Here is a 16373-nt window from a genome sequence, read left to right as displayed (position 1 = left end):
TATTTTTCGTACCCTATGTACGAATTTCCAAAACTTCCACAATACTAAACTCCACCAGTAATCTCAGTTCCAAATTTCGAGATTCCAGAGCTATCCGTTCACCCAAATACCCATTATACAAAATTTAGTTCCATTTAGTACTTTCCGTACACATAAGTACTAATTTCCAAAACCACCCTCATATCTCAATCCTACACTTCAACAGTAATATTATTTCCAAATTTCAGGTTTCCAGCTCTTTCCTTTCACCCAAATCTAAATTGTACTAAATTTAGTACCATTTAGTACTATTCGTACACATAAATACGAATTTCCAAAATTTCCCCAATCCTATGCTCCAACAATAATCTCAATTTCAAATTTCAGGATTCCAGCTCTGTCACTCGTATCCCTATTGTACCAAATTTAGTACTTTTCGAACACATAAGTACGAATTTCCACAACCACCCTCATATCTCAGTCCTACACTTCACAGTAATCTTAATTCCAAATTTCAGGTTTCCAGCTCTACGTTCACCCAAATCCAAATTGCACTAAATTTAGTACCATTTAGTACTTTTCGTACCCATAAGTACGAATTTTCAAAACTACCTCAATCCTACACCCCACCAGTAATCTCAATTCCAAATTTCGAGATTCCAGCTTTTATCCGATCACCCAAATCCCCATTGTATCAAATTTAGTACCATTTAGTACTTTTCATACACATAAGTACGAATTTCCAAAAGTTCTTCAATCCTACACTCCAACAGTAATCTCAATTCCAAATATCAGGATTCCAGCTCTATCCGTTCACCCAAATCCCTATTGTACCAAATTTAGTACTATTTAGTACTTTTCGTACACATAAGTACTAATTTCCAAAACTACCCTCATATCTCAATCCTACACTTCAACAGTAATATTAATTCCAAATTTCAGGTTTCCAGCTCTATCCGTTCATTCAAATCCAAATTGTACTAAATTTAGTACCATTTAGTACTTTTCGTACCCATAAGTACGAATTTTCAAAACTACCTCAATCCTACACCCCACCTGTAATCTCAATTCCAAATATCGTGATTCCAGCTATTATCCGTTCACCCAAATCCCCATTGTATCAAATTTAGTACTTTTCATACACATAAGCACGAATTTCCAAAACTACCCTCATATCTCAATCCTACACTACAACAGTAACCTTAATTCCAAATTTCAGGTTTCCAGCTCTTTACGTTCACCCAAATCTAAATTGTACTAAATTTAGTACCATTTAATACTTTTCGTACACATGATTGGTAATTTTCCAAACCATTTCCTTTTAGAAGCACCACTTCCCAACCTTGATTTCCATACCAAATTCCTATATTCCTGGGGCCTATTATTGATTTCATTAATTAGTTATCGATTTCTTCAAATTACAGATTTTGAAATTGAATAGTTATGACTGTACATCTCCATATACGATAAAATTCTTAATTGCAAATAAATAGTGGTAGTATGCACAATTTTATTGCACTTTCATTGATTTGCAAACATTTAGTTATTCACGACATCTGTTGCAATGGAAGATAACAAATGTCTTGTCTTTCTATTATTTAGTGGTTTACGGTAAAATAAGTGCGCCTAGAAGTAAACTACAAAATTTGAAATTATGTGTGATCGTTTACGGTATCATGAAGTTATAGCATTGTTAATTTGACACATGTCTTGCAGAGGGCCAACTAAGTGCATAAGTACGTAATAATAATGAAAAATAAGGATTTTTGTTGTTGTTATTTTTTGTGGTTCCAGGACGAATTTTCTAAAACCCGGCCTTATCTCGCACATTTGCATCAACAGTGACCCACTGGTAAAATTTCAAGCTCCTAGCTTTAGCCGTTTTGGCTGGGCGTTGATGATGAGTCAGTCAGTCAGTCAGTCAGTCAATCACTTATCACCAAGCTCATTTATATATATAGATATAGATATATAGATATATATAGCGGAAAATCCCCATGGTATAAAGCAGGATAATAAATAAATTGACCAAAATTCCAAATATCCTATTTACAACTTTTTTTTTATCAAAATAAAAGCCAGTAATGCTACTTACGACAGTTAGTGTTAGAGTGTTACTATTTATTTTATTTACAATCAAGTATGCAGGTTTCAAACAGAACTGCATAAATCGAATCGTTCGCGATATAATTTGACGTAAATCGACTTATCTCCAAAAATTAATGTCTGCAATCGTAAAGCAAATATGTCTCTCCCTCCCTCCTTCCCTCCGCATCTTATGGTATTGTATTTTTTGAAGGCAAAAAAAAATGATTTCTTTGTTAGTTAATGCCAGCACTTTAATGTTAATCAACAGTTAGTAATATTCGTACCGCGAAAACACTAATTATCAAAAACTCTACCCGTTTGTAAAAATTGAGTTTGCTTCTAGTTCTGTCTGTTCACACAACCCCAGTGATCCCCATTTGTAAACTTACAGAACTATATTTCAAAATCACCACTTTATCTCAACACCAATACTAAATATCAGTTTAGAAATCAATCTGCTCACACAAAACCAAAGGTACCAAATTTAGTACGCAAATAAAACCTTTTTTACTTTTCCGTTTTTTATTGAATTCGTTAGATAAGTACCCCTCGCAATGCCTAAAAAATGCATTTAAATGTTGCACTTTTGTTTCATAATTTGTTGTAAGGAACAAGCGGTATGCACAAATCTATCATTCTTAATATTTTACAAAACAGTTATATTCTACTCTTAAAATCAGAAATGTACAAAAAGTGGAAATTTAAAGCGACAGTGAAATTGAAAAAATTAATCTACTAATCATTACTAATGATGATTTCTGTGATACTAAGAATCCTCTCGCAAATGAAACGGTAAAAATAGAAATGCAATGACAAACTGAACTTAATGGAAGACATTCTGTATAAAATTGATGGTATGATGATGGACCAAAGTCGATTGAAAGTTTTGTCTTTAAACTTTAAAATACTTCAAAACCTAAACCTATGTTGCTAATATTTCGCACAGAGGTTTTCTTTCTACAAAGAACAACAAATGCCTAATTACAACAAAATACGTAGGAAAACGTATCCTAACGGCCGGTATGGTTAAATGAAGGCTATACCAACGTGTATTGAAAATATTTTGTACATATTCCGAAAACCCTATATTCTAAAGCGGGGTACACACGATCAGTTTTGACTGTCGGTTTTTCGGAAATATCGATAAATGCCAAATTATCCAGCAACCACAATATATTTTGTGGTTGAATGATGACTGACAAAAATGAACGGCCACACTGGCAAGCAACCGATTACTTGAGCAAAATTAACAGTCAAAACTGATCGTGTGTACCCCGCTTAAAGGGGAGTACACACTATCAATCAGAAATGACAGCCAACGTACTTTTAGGACAATTTTCGGGCAAATAAGAACTTTCATTTAGCGAAAAACCTTTTAAACACAATATATACGGTATTATTTAGATATTACAAAAGAAATTTTTCAGTTAGCCTTTGATATTCACGAAATTGACCTCGATGACTGTCAGTTTTGCTTGTCAATGTGCACTATACTTAATTTGCAGCAAAATTGATTGAATGAGTCTATAACGTAAAAATGGACGCTACCGCTACATTAACCCTACAGGAAACCGCGTGTCTATGTGGTAAATATTGAGCCTCGCACTACCAACGAATATAAGTGGAATTTTTGTGTTTTACTGTAAATATTAGTAACCTATGTCCTTCATATCAAACTACAAATGTTTCGAAACTATCAAAATTCGAAACATTTGTACTAATTATTACAAATAACATATTGTCAAATAGTTAATAGGGGGCAGTGGTCTTATGATGTATTTTTGTTTATATTTGTGTAGTATTATTAAGAATTTAATCATATACAAAATATAAATTAATTTTTTAGAAAACTGTATTAATTATTTTCGAAGTCGAGTAATTTGAGGGTACACAAACATTTTTAGCAAAATTATGACTAAAACATAAAGAAAAGTTGACATCACTGTTTGTGTCGCTAGAGGCTAGCGACTTCTTTTTATTCTTCGTTAACTTACCGAAAAAATTCGTTAGTTATCGACATTATAAGCATTTTAATTTTACAAAAAATTATCGATAACAGCAAAAATGAGTTACATAATCCTACTAATGAACGTAAAAACCGTTTTGTGCGACATCTTTTAGAATAATTGATGCGCCTTAATGTATACTACAATAATTGCAACATTTTTGGAAATTTCACCATTACATAACGTTAACATATTGTTACGGAATTAGATTTAACTAATCTCCGTGTAGACGTTGTTTTATTCCCCGATACGATTTGTACCAAATAAAACAGGGTTCGTTTTAGATTACGTTTCTACAATGCTTTATTTACTTTATTACACTTATTCAGAACCGACTTTAATTACAAAGCACACAGCAAGTCTCTAGTTAGCACGCAGCTCTTATTTAACCGATCTGTTCAGTTCAACGCTTAAAACACAACTCATTCCATGTTGCCATTCGTAACTCTATTTATACCCAAAATCTCCTTGGTCTAGAAATATCTAGAAATATGGCAACAACTTGAATCTGTGCAGCGAACACACAGACGCACATTCGCACTAAGCGAACATCCATACTCACATACATACAAGCACAGTAATGACGTAACTGCAACAACAAACAACTACACGAAATACAAGAAGTAGGAACTAAACGATAATTACATTATTGTTGCAAAACAAAACAAACAAAAGAACATTAACAAAAGGTAATGTAACGACTAGAATGATGAAGAGAGTTCTACATGGTAGTTGTTGTTGCTTAAATAAAGTAACTGCGTAATAAAAACTTTACGTTACAATTCAAATTTTTAAATTAACGGAAATTAAACTAAACTAACTTAAACCTATCAGTTACATTCGTAACATTGCCTCCCGCTTAAGCCTGTTCGTCCCGAATAGGCATAGTTCCCTCTCGGTGGTATGGGCATTGGTAACACTGCCTCCCGCTTAAGCCTGTTCCTCTTGACTAGATGCAGTTCTCGTTCTGTAGTGGTGGCAACTGATTTAGATGTACCCTCTACTGCGTCAGCTTTGGACTCTTGCTCTTCTGGACGACGTTGCTTTCTCTCCAGGAATCGCGATGCTATACCTTCTTTCTTCGTGGTCACCTTCCTAAGTGCCACCTGGTCTTCCTCGGACTTGCCCTTCCTTGCTGTACGGCCGCTTTTCGATAGACCTTTCCTCGACGTACATCTTCTCTTTTTCCTCCTCGTCGCGAGATTTTTCCACTTTCCTACGGGCCAATTGTCAGCGGCTTCCACCTTCAGCGTACGGACATCTACAGCGATCTCGCCGGATTCTGCACTTTGGCGATGCTTGCTTTTCTCGTTGTAGCCCACATTTATCGGTATTTCCACATTGGACCAAGTCATCACACGGTGCTTTATGTCCAGGTTGATGTCGAAGGCAATCATAAAGTCCACGCCAAGTATAACTTCGTCCACAATATCGGCCACTATAAAATCGAAATTTACCGATTTCCTACCCATACTTAGCCTTTGGTAGGCCTTTCCATGCACCGGGGTCTTCTCGCCTGTGGCCGTCCGCTATTTGACTCCATTTAACGGCAATACCTTCCCTTTTACCAAATCCCGTCTAATAATGGACTTTGTTGCACCGGTGTCCAATGTCAAGGTACGCAATACACCATTGACGAAGCCTTTAACCGTTAAGTTGTGATTCTTCTGCTGGACTATGGCTATAGAGATTGTGGGACCATCATTTTCATCCTCTGCCAGCAGCGTCTCGTGATTGACGGAATTCCCTTTATTTGATTCACCTGATGTCACCCTTTCCAGATTCTTGGCCACCGGTTGGTCGTCGCTTTTTGAAGGCGGTGAGGTGGATCTGAGCCTGGGTCGTTGCAATATGCATTCTCGTGCAATGTGTCCAGCTTTACGACAGTTGTAGCAAGTCTTTCTCGTTTTACCAGCCCCTCGTTTCACACGCATTAGTGCATCCTTTAGCGGATCGACAACGGTCTGAGAATTGTTGTCCTCAACTTGCAGCCTCCTCACGTTGTAAGCTTTAGGTTTCACCAGCATCCTCGCGGTTTCTTGGGCCAGGGCAAATGACACGGTTTCTGCAAATGTTCCTATCGGTGCCGCATACGTCGCAAATTTCATCTCTGGATCGCGAATACCACTTGCAAATGTCTTTATGCGGTCCACCAATGGATGTGTCTCTCCTGGATATGCCAACTGCGCCAACCGCTCTATATCAGCCGCAAAGTCTTGTAAAGTCTCATTTGGCTTCTGGACTCTTCCCCTCAGTTCCATACGGTAGATCTCTTGCTTGTGTTCACTACCGTACCTACGTTCAAGAGCAGCCATTATATCTCCATAGTTGTTCCTAGAAGCGGCGGGAATACTCTGTAATACGTCAGCAGCATCACCCTTCAATGCCATCAGGAGTGATACCGCTTTGTCGTTGTCGTTCCAAGAATCTCTAGCAGCCATTGTCTCGAACTGTAATTTGAACACATTGAAAGAGGTAGAGCCGTCGAACACTGGAGGCTTAATTTTTAACGTGTTATGAATAGCTCTCACTGGGCCACCTTTGATTTCCAGTTCCGACATTTTCTTTTCTATGCCCAGAATCTTCTCATCTTGAGCCAGAAATTTCTCGTCAACAGACAAAATCTTTTTATCCAACTCTTTAATTTGTACCTCCACGTTCTCTACTCTCTTTTCAATCACCATCGTGATGTTCTCGAGTTTCTCGTTAATAGTTCTAGAATATGCCTCTAATTTCTCTTCCATGCCCTTAGCGATTTTTCTAGAGTTCTCTTCTAACTTTTCCTCTAATTTTCTGGAATATTCTTCACTCTTTCTGGAATTTTCTTCCATTTTAGCATTTAATTTCTCCATCATTTTACTGGAATTTTCTTCATTCTTTCTAGGCATCTCTTCTAACATCTTACTGTTGTCAGATTTCATTTCCAGCATCATCATAACCAGCATTGATTTCAAATCGTCACCCCTGGCAGCTACCGACGAAATTTCCTCAACGCTGGATTCGCCCTTTGCCGATAACTCGACTTCCTCCTTACCGTCGAACTCATATTCATCGATGTTCATTCCACGGCGCTCGAACTCTTCCAAAGGCATCGCAAAAAGCGGTTGTTGTGAAGAAAATACATTTCAAAAACGGCCAAATATCCGTTAATGTATAAAAACACATTTGCATTTGAAAAACGATAAGTTCTAGGACAGAGAAGCCATTACATAGTCGATACGTCCGAAGATTTGCTTTACCACCAATGAAACCAGGTAACGTAATTTGGTGACTATGTGGGTTCGAGTCCATGGCTTTCCTTTTTCACTTGCAAATAATTTCAGATCATTAAGCTTAACTCTAAACGAGAAAATTAATAAAATCATTAAAAAAATGACCTTCGCCCTAACAGGCAAAATTTCAAAAAATAAAAAATAGGCTGAGCCCGGCTGGGATTTGAACCCACGTCCTTGAAAACATATCAAAAAAATGTTGTCACGGCGTGTTAGCGTTCAAAGCCAAAACTCATAACTTCAAAGGCATCGCAAAAAGCGGTTGTTGTGAAGAAAATACATTTCAAAAACGGCCAAATATCCGTTAATGTATAAAAACACATTTGCATTTGAAAAACGATAAGTTCTAGGACAGAGAAGCCATTACATAGTCGATACGTCCGAAGATTTGCTTTACCACCAATGAAACCAGGTAACGTAATTTGGTGACTATGTGGGTTCGAGTCCATGGCTTTCCTTTTTCACTTGCAAATAATTTCAGATCATTAAGCTTAACTCTAAACGAGAAAATTAATAAAATCATTAAAAAAATGATCTTCGCCCTAACAGGCAAAATTTCAAAAAATAAAAAATAGGCTGAGCCCGGCTGGGATTTGAACCCACGTCCTTGAAAACATATCAAAAAAATGTTGTCACGGCGTGTTAGCGTTCAAAGCCAAAACTCATAACTTCCAAGGCATCGCAAAAAGCGGTTGTTGTGAAGAAAATACATTTCAAAAACGGCCAAATATCCGTTAATGTATAAAAACACATTTGCATTTGAAAAACGATAAGTTCTAGGACAGAGAAGCCATTACATAGTCGATACGTCCGAAGATTTGCTTTACCACCAATGAAACCAGGTAACGTAATTTGGTGACTATGTGGGTTCGAGTCCATGGCTTTCCTTTTTCACTTGCAAATAATTTCAGATCATTAAGCTTAACTCTAAACGAGAAAATTAATAAAATCATTAAAAAAATGATCTTCGCCCTAACAGGCAAAATTTCAAAAAATAAAAAATAGGCTGAGCCCGGCTGGGATTTGAACCCACGTCCTTGAAAACATATCAAAAAAATGTTGTCACGGCGTGTTAGCGTTCAAAGCCAAAACTCATAACTTCAAAGGCATCGCAAAAAGCGGTTGTTGTGAAGAAAATACATTTCAAAAACGGCCAAATATCCGTTAATGTATAAAAACACATTTGCATTTGAAAAACGATAAGTTCTAGGACAGAGAAGCCATTACATAGTCGATACGTCCGAAGATTTGCTTTACCACCAATGAAACCAGGTAACGTAATTTGGTGACTATGTGGGTTCGAGTCCATGGCTTTCCTTTTTCACTTGCAAATAATTTCAGATCATTAAGCTTAACTCTAAACGAGAAAATTAATAAAAGCGTTTTTGTAGTTCGGCCTTGTTGCCAGTAGAACACAACTCCAACTTGCTTAGCTCCTTCTTCAAGTCTTCCACTCGTAGATCCTTAAACTTCATTGTAGGATGATCGTAATCTCACTGCTGACACCAATTGTTACGGAATTAGATTTAACTAATCTCCGTGTAGACGTTGTTTTATTCCCCGATACGATTTGTACCAAATAAAACAGGGTTCGTTTTAGATTACGTTTCTACAATGCTTTATTTACTTTATTACACTTATTCAGAACCGACTTTAATTACAAAGCACACAGCAAGTCTCTAGTTAGCACGCAGCTCTTATTTAACCGATCTGTTCAGTTCAACGCTTAAAACACAACTCATTCCATGTTGCCATTCGTAACTCTATTTATACCCAAAATCACCTTGGTCTAGAAATATCTAGAAATATGGCAACAACTTGAATCTGTGCAGCGAACACACAGACGCACATTCGCTCTAAGCGAACATCCATACTCACATACATACAAGCACAGTAATGACGTAACTGCAACAACAAACAACTACACGAAATACAAGAAGTAGGAACTAAACGATAATTACATTATTGTTGCAAAACAAAACAAACAAAAGAACATTAACAAAAGGTAATGTAACGACTAGAATGATGAAGAGAGTTCTACATGGTAGTTGTTGTTGCTTAAATAAAGTAACTGCGTAATAAAAACTTTACGTTACAATTCAAATTTTTAAATTAACGGAAATTAAACTAAACTAACTTAAACCTATCAGTTACATTCGTAACAATATATTCACCACAACACAAAAGAAAAAAGCAAATTTTTTATTAAAACACCAACTTCCCCAGCTTTATATATCACCGTGGGTCATCTTGTAAAACAAATAAATATAAATAAAAATCAAACCCTTCATACAGCACGGAAACAACTCGTGTTATAACCGCCATAATCCGGTTTATAGTCTGGTCTTCAATCGTTTTGCAATTTAGCTACTTGTGATGCTTAATATTGCTATTGCCACCTGAGATTTATGAACAGTTTCGATAAGACGATGCGAATACAAATGTGTTCAAACTGCTACCTGAGTTACGTTTTGTTTATATATGAGTAATTTTTGTTTGTTTCTTGTTTTCAGTCGAACAACCATTTTCTACACCGAAAGGCGTTTGGTAGTAATTCGAACGAATTTGATTTCGGATCGTCTTAGAAATCAAATATATTATAGTCATTCATTAACCATCATTCAAAACACAAACTTGTTTTTCACTGAACACTAATTTTAAATGTATGTTATATGCATAGGTAAGGGTACTTTACACGATATGAAAAAATACATTTCGAAATGTCATATTTTATTGGTATTTTTCCCATTGATCTTTATTAAGTTTCGCATATTAGTGGAGGGTTTTTTCCAGCTTTTTTCCTCAGGTGAATCCATAAAGTTTTTGTAAATAAGATTTACGTCTAGAATGTCTTGTCTTGGTAGATTTTATATTGTATTTACTTTTTTGGTTTTCAGGTTCCAAAAACCACAATTTTGACGTTGTCGTTAAATAAGTTGTAGAAGATTTTCAAATAAACCTCAGAGAACTTATTTTACCTAAAGCCATTGCTTCATTTACAACCCTTTGCCATAGACAAATTAAATGTACATATAGACAAAGGAATGCTCTAAACAATGTTCTTAACATCGAGTATACAATTCTATAAATTTACTTTTTGACGGAATCTACATCAACCAGTGAGCATGTTTAACAGCCTGTTCATGTATGTCGTACGAAAAACTATGCGCAAGAAAGGCAGTCGCTCGCTTGCGCTTAAAAAGGCGTTCATGTATTTCGAAAATTTATTTTCGTTCATACATACGTATGACTATTTGAGTGTTATGCTGTCATATATGTTAAAGGTTACCACATTGTTATTTTCATAAAAATCTATTGTTTTAAAAAAATATGTACATAAATGAAGGTAAGGAAATACAACCAAGAGTGTAGTAGTGATGACATAAAATATATGTTTATGCAAAATCAAAATAAAAACATATTTGATTTGAATATTAGTGAGAATATTTTCAAAATATTTTGCTGTTTTAAGCGCAATGGATATTTCACTGGCTGTTTATTTCCTGGGCGAGGAGCAGGAGAACTCGAAAGTATGTCGTAGATTTCTACGCGACATGAGCAATGTACGAGAGATGCCAACAAAGCAGTAAGCCTTTCAAGCTCCAAACTGTTCTCAATTACTTGCATTGTTTCTTAAACAGATTTGTTTCAAATTTCCGTGTAACAAAAGATGTTTTCGAAATGTTACTAACAAAAATCCAAGCCAGCAGTGGTCCAAGGTTCAGAAGTACCCACATCAGAAATGACATAAAACTAGCAACATTCTTAAGATTCCTTGCAACTGGGAGTTACCAGCAATCAGTGGGTAATGAGATGATATCCTCTCTCTGTAAGAGTGCAGTATGTAAAATCCTTGATGACTGCTTAAATTTCTTTGAGGAGCATATTTGTGATGAATGGATCACAATGAGTCGCCCAGAGGATGAGAATAGTGTAAAGCGGGGCTTTTACGACATAGCTGGGTTTCCAGGGATAATTGGATGCGTAGATGGTACACACATCCGCATAAAATCCCCAGGCAGTGATATAAAACATCTATATTACAATCGGAAAGGGTTTTACAGCATTAACGCAATGGTGGTGAGTATTATACCATGCAAAATATACATGCTACATGCATAATATTCAAGGATTCTGATGCAAAATTCTATCATGTTAGAGTCGCTGGACAATGAAAATATCTTTGGTTCTTTTGTCACTTCTTTTTAAGTTGGTTAAGTTGGTTTTAGCGAAAAAGTTTGTAGCGCATCGAGATAATGGTCGTAGACCTCTACTTACGAGTATGTACAAGTTATGTCCGTTTAAAATAAAACAATCTTAGGAATTCCGTTGTTGAATACATTTACCCTTAAAAAACAAAAAAAGTGACCCAACAGAACCAAAGGTATTTTCGTTTTCCATGGACCCTAACATGATAGAACTTTTACATCAGAAACCTTGAATATTTTTTTCGTCAACTTTTCCAGCACAGTGTCATTAAAGTATACTTTAAACAAGTATACTTAACTGTTATCATTTGTTTCAGGTATGCGATCATACAACCAAAATAATGTTTGTTGATGCTAGACATCCTGGTGCTAACCACGACTCATTTATATGGGAACAAAGCCATATTAACGAGATATTAGAAAGAGACTTTGCAAACGGGAAACGAAATACATGGATCTTAGGTAACTACTAATTAAAATTAATATTCATTCAAAATAACATATATAATCCTTAGGCGATGCTGGATATAAGCTGAAACCTTACTTAATGACGCCATATAGAAGTCCTCAGGACCTCGCTGGAAAGAAATTCAACAAGAAGCACATTAGCTCAAGAAATGTAGTAGCGCGTTGCTTTGGAGTTCTAAAAAACAGATTCCGCTGCATATTAGGGTCCAGAGGGCTTCATTATGACCCCCCCAAGGCAACAAAAATAATAAACGCATGTTGTGCCCTTCACAATATGTGCATCTTTTACAACTGTCCAGATCCTGATGATATTCTTGTTTTGGAAGATATACGAGATATTCAGCACGAAGTAGAAATAGATGAAGAAACACAGGCTATGTCAATTAGAAGACACATTGCAATTAATTTATGAAGTAGAATTTATTATAAAATTAATTATGTACATATATACTATACTAATAACATATATACTATAATAATAAAAGAAACATTGGAATAAAAGATTTTATATAAAAAGTATTTCTTCTCATGTGTATAAATATATCATATTAACATAACAATAAACCGATAGATATACATAAAAACAAAGAAGCGTGTAAATTTTATAACAAATAAGCAATTTTTATTTAAGATTTTCAACTAAATTTTCCAATATCTTTTCAATTCTATTAGCAGATTGTGCCTGCATCTCTGCTGCATCAGCAAGTCTGTTCATGGCAGTTGATTGTTCTCTCGGAAAGGGTTTTACAGCATTAACGCAATGGTGGTGAGTATTATACCATGCAAAATATACATGCTACATGCATAATATTCAAGGATTCTGATGCAAAATTCTATCATGTTAGAGTCGCTGGACAATGAAAATATCTTTGGTTCTTTTGTCACTTCTTTTTAAGTTGGTTAAGTTGGTTTTAGCGAAAAAGTTTGTAGCGCATCGAGATAATGGTCGTAGACCTCTACTTACGAGTATGTACAAGTTATGTCCGTTTAAAATAAAACAATCTTAGGAATTCCGTTGTTGAATACATTTACCCTTAAAAAACAAAAAAAGTGACCCAACAGAACCAAAGGTATTTTCGTTTTCCATGGACCCTAACATGATAGAACTTTTACATCAGAAACCTTGAATATTTTTTTCGTCAACTTTTCCAGCACAGTGTCATTAAAGTATACTTTAAACAAGTATACTTAACTGTTATCATTTGTTTCAGGTATGCGATCATACAACCAAAATAATGTTTGTTGATGCTAGACATCCTGGTGCTAACCACGACTCATTTATATGGGAACAAAGCCATATTAACGAGATATTAGAAAGAGACTTTGCAAACGGGAAACGAAATACATGGATCTTAGGTAACTACTAATTAAAATTAATATTCATTCAAAATAACATATATAATCCTTAGGCGATGCTGGATATAAGCTGAAACCTTACTTAATGACGCCATATAGAAGTCCTCAGGACCTCGCTGGAAAGAAATTCAACAAGAAGCACATTAGCTCAAGAAATGTAGTAGCGCGTTGCTTTGGAGTTCTAAAAAACAGATTCCGCTGCATATTAGGGTCCAGAGGGCTTCATTATGACCCCCCCAAGGCAACAAAAATAATAAACGCATGTTGTGCCCTTCACAATATGTGCATCTTTTACAACTGTCCAGATCCTGATGATATTCTTGTTTTGGAAGATATACGAGATATTCAGCACGAAGTAGAAATAGATGAAGAAACACAGGCTATGTCAATTAGAAGACACATTGCAATTAATTTATGAAGTAGAATTTATTATAAAATTAATTATGTACATATATACTATACTAATAACATATATACTATAATAATAAAAGAAACATTGGAATAAAAGATTTTATATAAAAAGTATTTCTTCTCATGTGTATAAATATATCATATTAACATAACAATAAACCGATAGATATACATAAAAACAAAGAAGCGTGTAAATTTTATAACAAATAAGCAATTTTTATTTAAGATTTTCAACTAAATTTTCCAATATCTTTTCAATTCTATTAGCAGATTGTGCCTGCATCTCTGCTGCATCAGCAAGTCTGTTCATGGCTGTTGATTGTTCTCTTACCGCATGTGTATGGGCTTCAAAGATGTCAGCCAATCTATTCAATGTTTCAGCGTGCTGAAGAACTTTGCTTTCCTTTTCGACAATATCGTTCATCGAGAATATCTTCTGAACTTTTACGTTTAAGGGGGTTTTTGTTTTTTGCGGCATCCTCTTTTGCCTCATTTTCACATATGTTATCTGCATTTATTGAAGTCCTTGCGACAGCTACAGCCTTACTGGATGTTGACGGGGTTCTTGTCAACTCGTCATATAGAGAACTGAGTGTGTTATCTGATAATTCTTCTATTTCTAGCGATTCATTTTTTTCTACTTGCTTTTTTCTATTACATCCAAATATATTTCCTGGTGGTGCCGCAGCAGATGATAGGTGTAGAGTACGGTCAATTATTTCCTCCAGCTCTGTAAGTTGATAAGAGCGGTGAAGACCACCACCTGTTGCATTTAAACTTTTCCTGTTCTCGGATATTTTTTTCTTCGTTCGAGATTTTAGGTCGGACCACGTCTGTAAAAAGAAAATTCGGAAGATATTACAATAGCTGGGGAAATTTTGTTATCATATGCCTATAGCATTGTATTTTCAAAGTGCATATGCAATTGTCAGACATTCACTGTATGGAATCCGCATATTCGGAATGCACATCCGCGGATCACAAAGATGCATTTTTTAGAAAACAACACAAAATTTCTACAAACTGCAATCTGCTTTTGTTTGTTTTCGTTGCATTTGTTCACATTTCTTACCTTTTTCCATTCCACTATTGAGCGAGCTGGTGGTCCAAGGGAATTCAAAATTTGAACAATTTTAGACCACTTCTCATCCGCACATTGTCTGTTGGATCCAAAAACTGGAATCCCTCTGGCTAAATCTGCATGCTCCTCCATATACTTCACCAACGTTTCCAATTGTTCCATAGTGGACTTTTTTGACCTGGAAAGTATTTTTAGTTGTATGTATATACAGTTTGAAGATGTTTAACGAATATTTACTTACATTTTGCCCTCCATTCCAATATTTTTTTAATATATTTTCTTTTTTATTTGATTTATTTTCCAAACGACAACAATAGAGCTAGTGAGTGATTTTGACGTTTACGTTCGTATTTTGAAGCACGATTCGAAATACATAAACTGAATTTTATAACAATTTGTACGTTACGTTACGCTTTCTTTTGCTGTCTCCATCGAGTCAAAAGTAGGACAGAAGGCTTTTACAAAAACAGAAAATGGATTTCGATGCGAAATAAACCTTTCGTGCGACATACATGAACAGGCTGTAAGTGTTATCTGGCTTTATGCTTGAGTCATGATGGTGACCACGATAACGTTTCCTGCTGTTGATAATATCACCAAGGAGTCCATAACCCAAGGTCAAAGTGTTGAACAATGTGGTTTCAAGTGTCGATTTACATCAAATTCTCTATTGCCCGAATAGTTGTCAACCTGATACCTGAATCAAATCCGTTGGATGAGAACTTTACCATCGACAACATTGAGAAAAGTGTGGCCTTCCTTAATGCCTTGAATTCTGTGCTATTGAAGAAGATTTCTTGAATAAGGCTCAAATGGTCAGAGAGAACGGATTAGGAATAGAAACCTAAGCACCAAAAAGGGTATTTTATTCATTAGAATCTCATAGAATCTAGAAAGAATAATTAGATGGATGCGATGTTTTTAGTAAGATTTTTCTTTTGTCTTAATATATGTAAATTAAACTTCATTTGGTCTTATTAAAATATTTTGAGAAAAAACAGTTGGTTTATTTTTCCGTTTAATCTACATATATTTTTGAATTTGCATCATACATATACACATACATATCGTCACTTGCAATGTCCAAAGGCGTAACCCTCAAAGGGTTACGTCTTTGGGCATTTCAGGTGATGATATGTATGTTCTCACAACATCCCCGATATCACCACTCAGGAAATGCATGCGAACTCTACTGAAGAGATTTGCCACCGCCGAAAATTTTGATGTTCTGCAGACCATCTGAGTGCATGGCGGCCGCGTTTACCACTGCACCACGGTGTCTCGCATGAATTTATACTCGTACCAACCATCTTGTGACCATATTTCATAACTCGGTTTCCAAGCCATAACGTACACTGCAAGACCTTGTGATTTCAACGGGTTTAAGCCACTAAATTGGATCTGTTGTTTTTTCATTTTTCCAAAATGTTCTGCAATTCCAACCTATAAACAAAATACGGGTTTAAGTGATTGTATCTTCGAAACATGCATCCGTCGTAAAGGA

The sequence above is a fragment of the Musca autumnalis genome, unplaced genomic scaffold (assembly GCF_047663935.1).
Source record: "Musca autumnalis isolate F117 unplaced genomic scaffold, ASM4766393v1 scaffold_183, whole genome shotgun sequence".
In the NCBI taxonomy this organism is placed as follows: domain Eukaryota; kingdom Metazoa; phylum Arthropoda; class Insecta; order Diptera; family Muscidae; genus Musca; species Musca autumnalis.
This window is presented reverse-complemented; position numbering follows the sequence as displayed.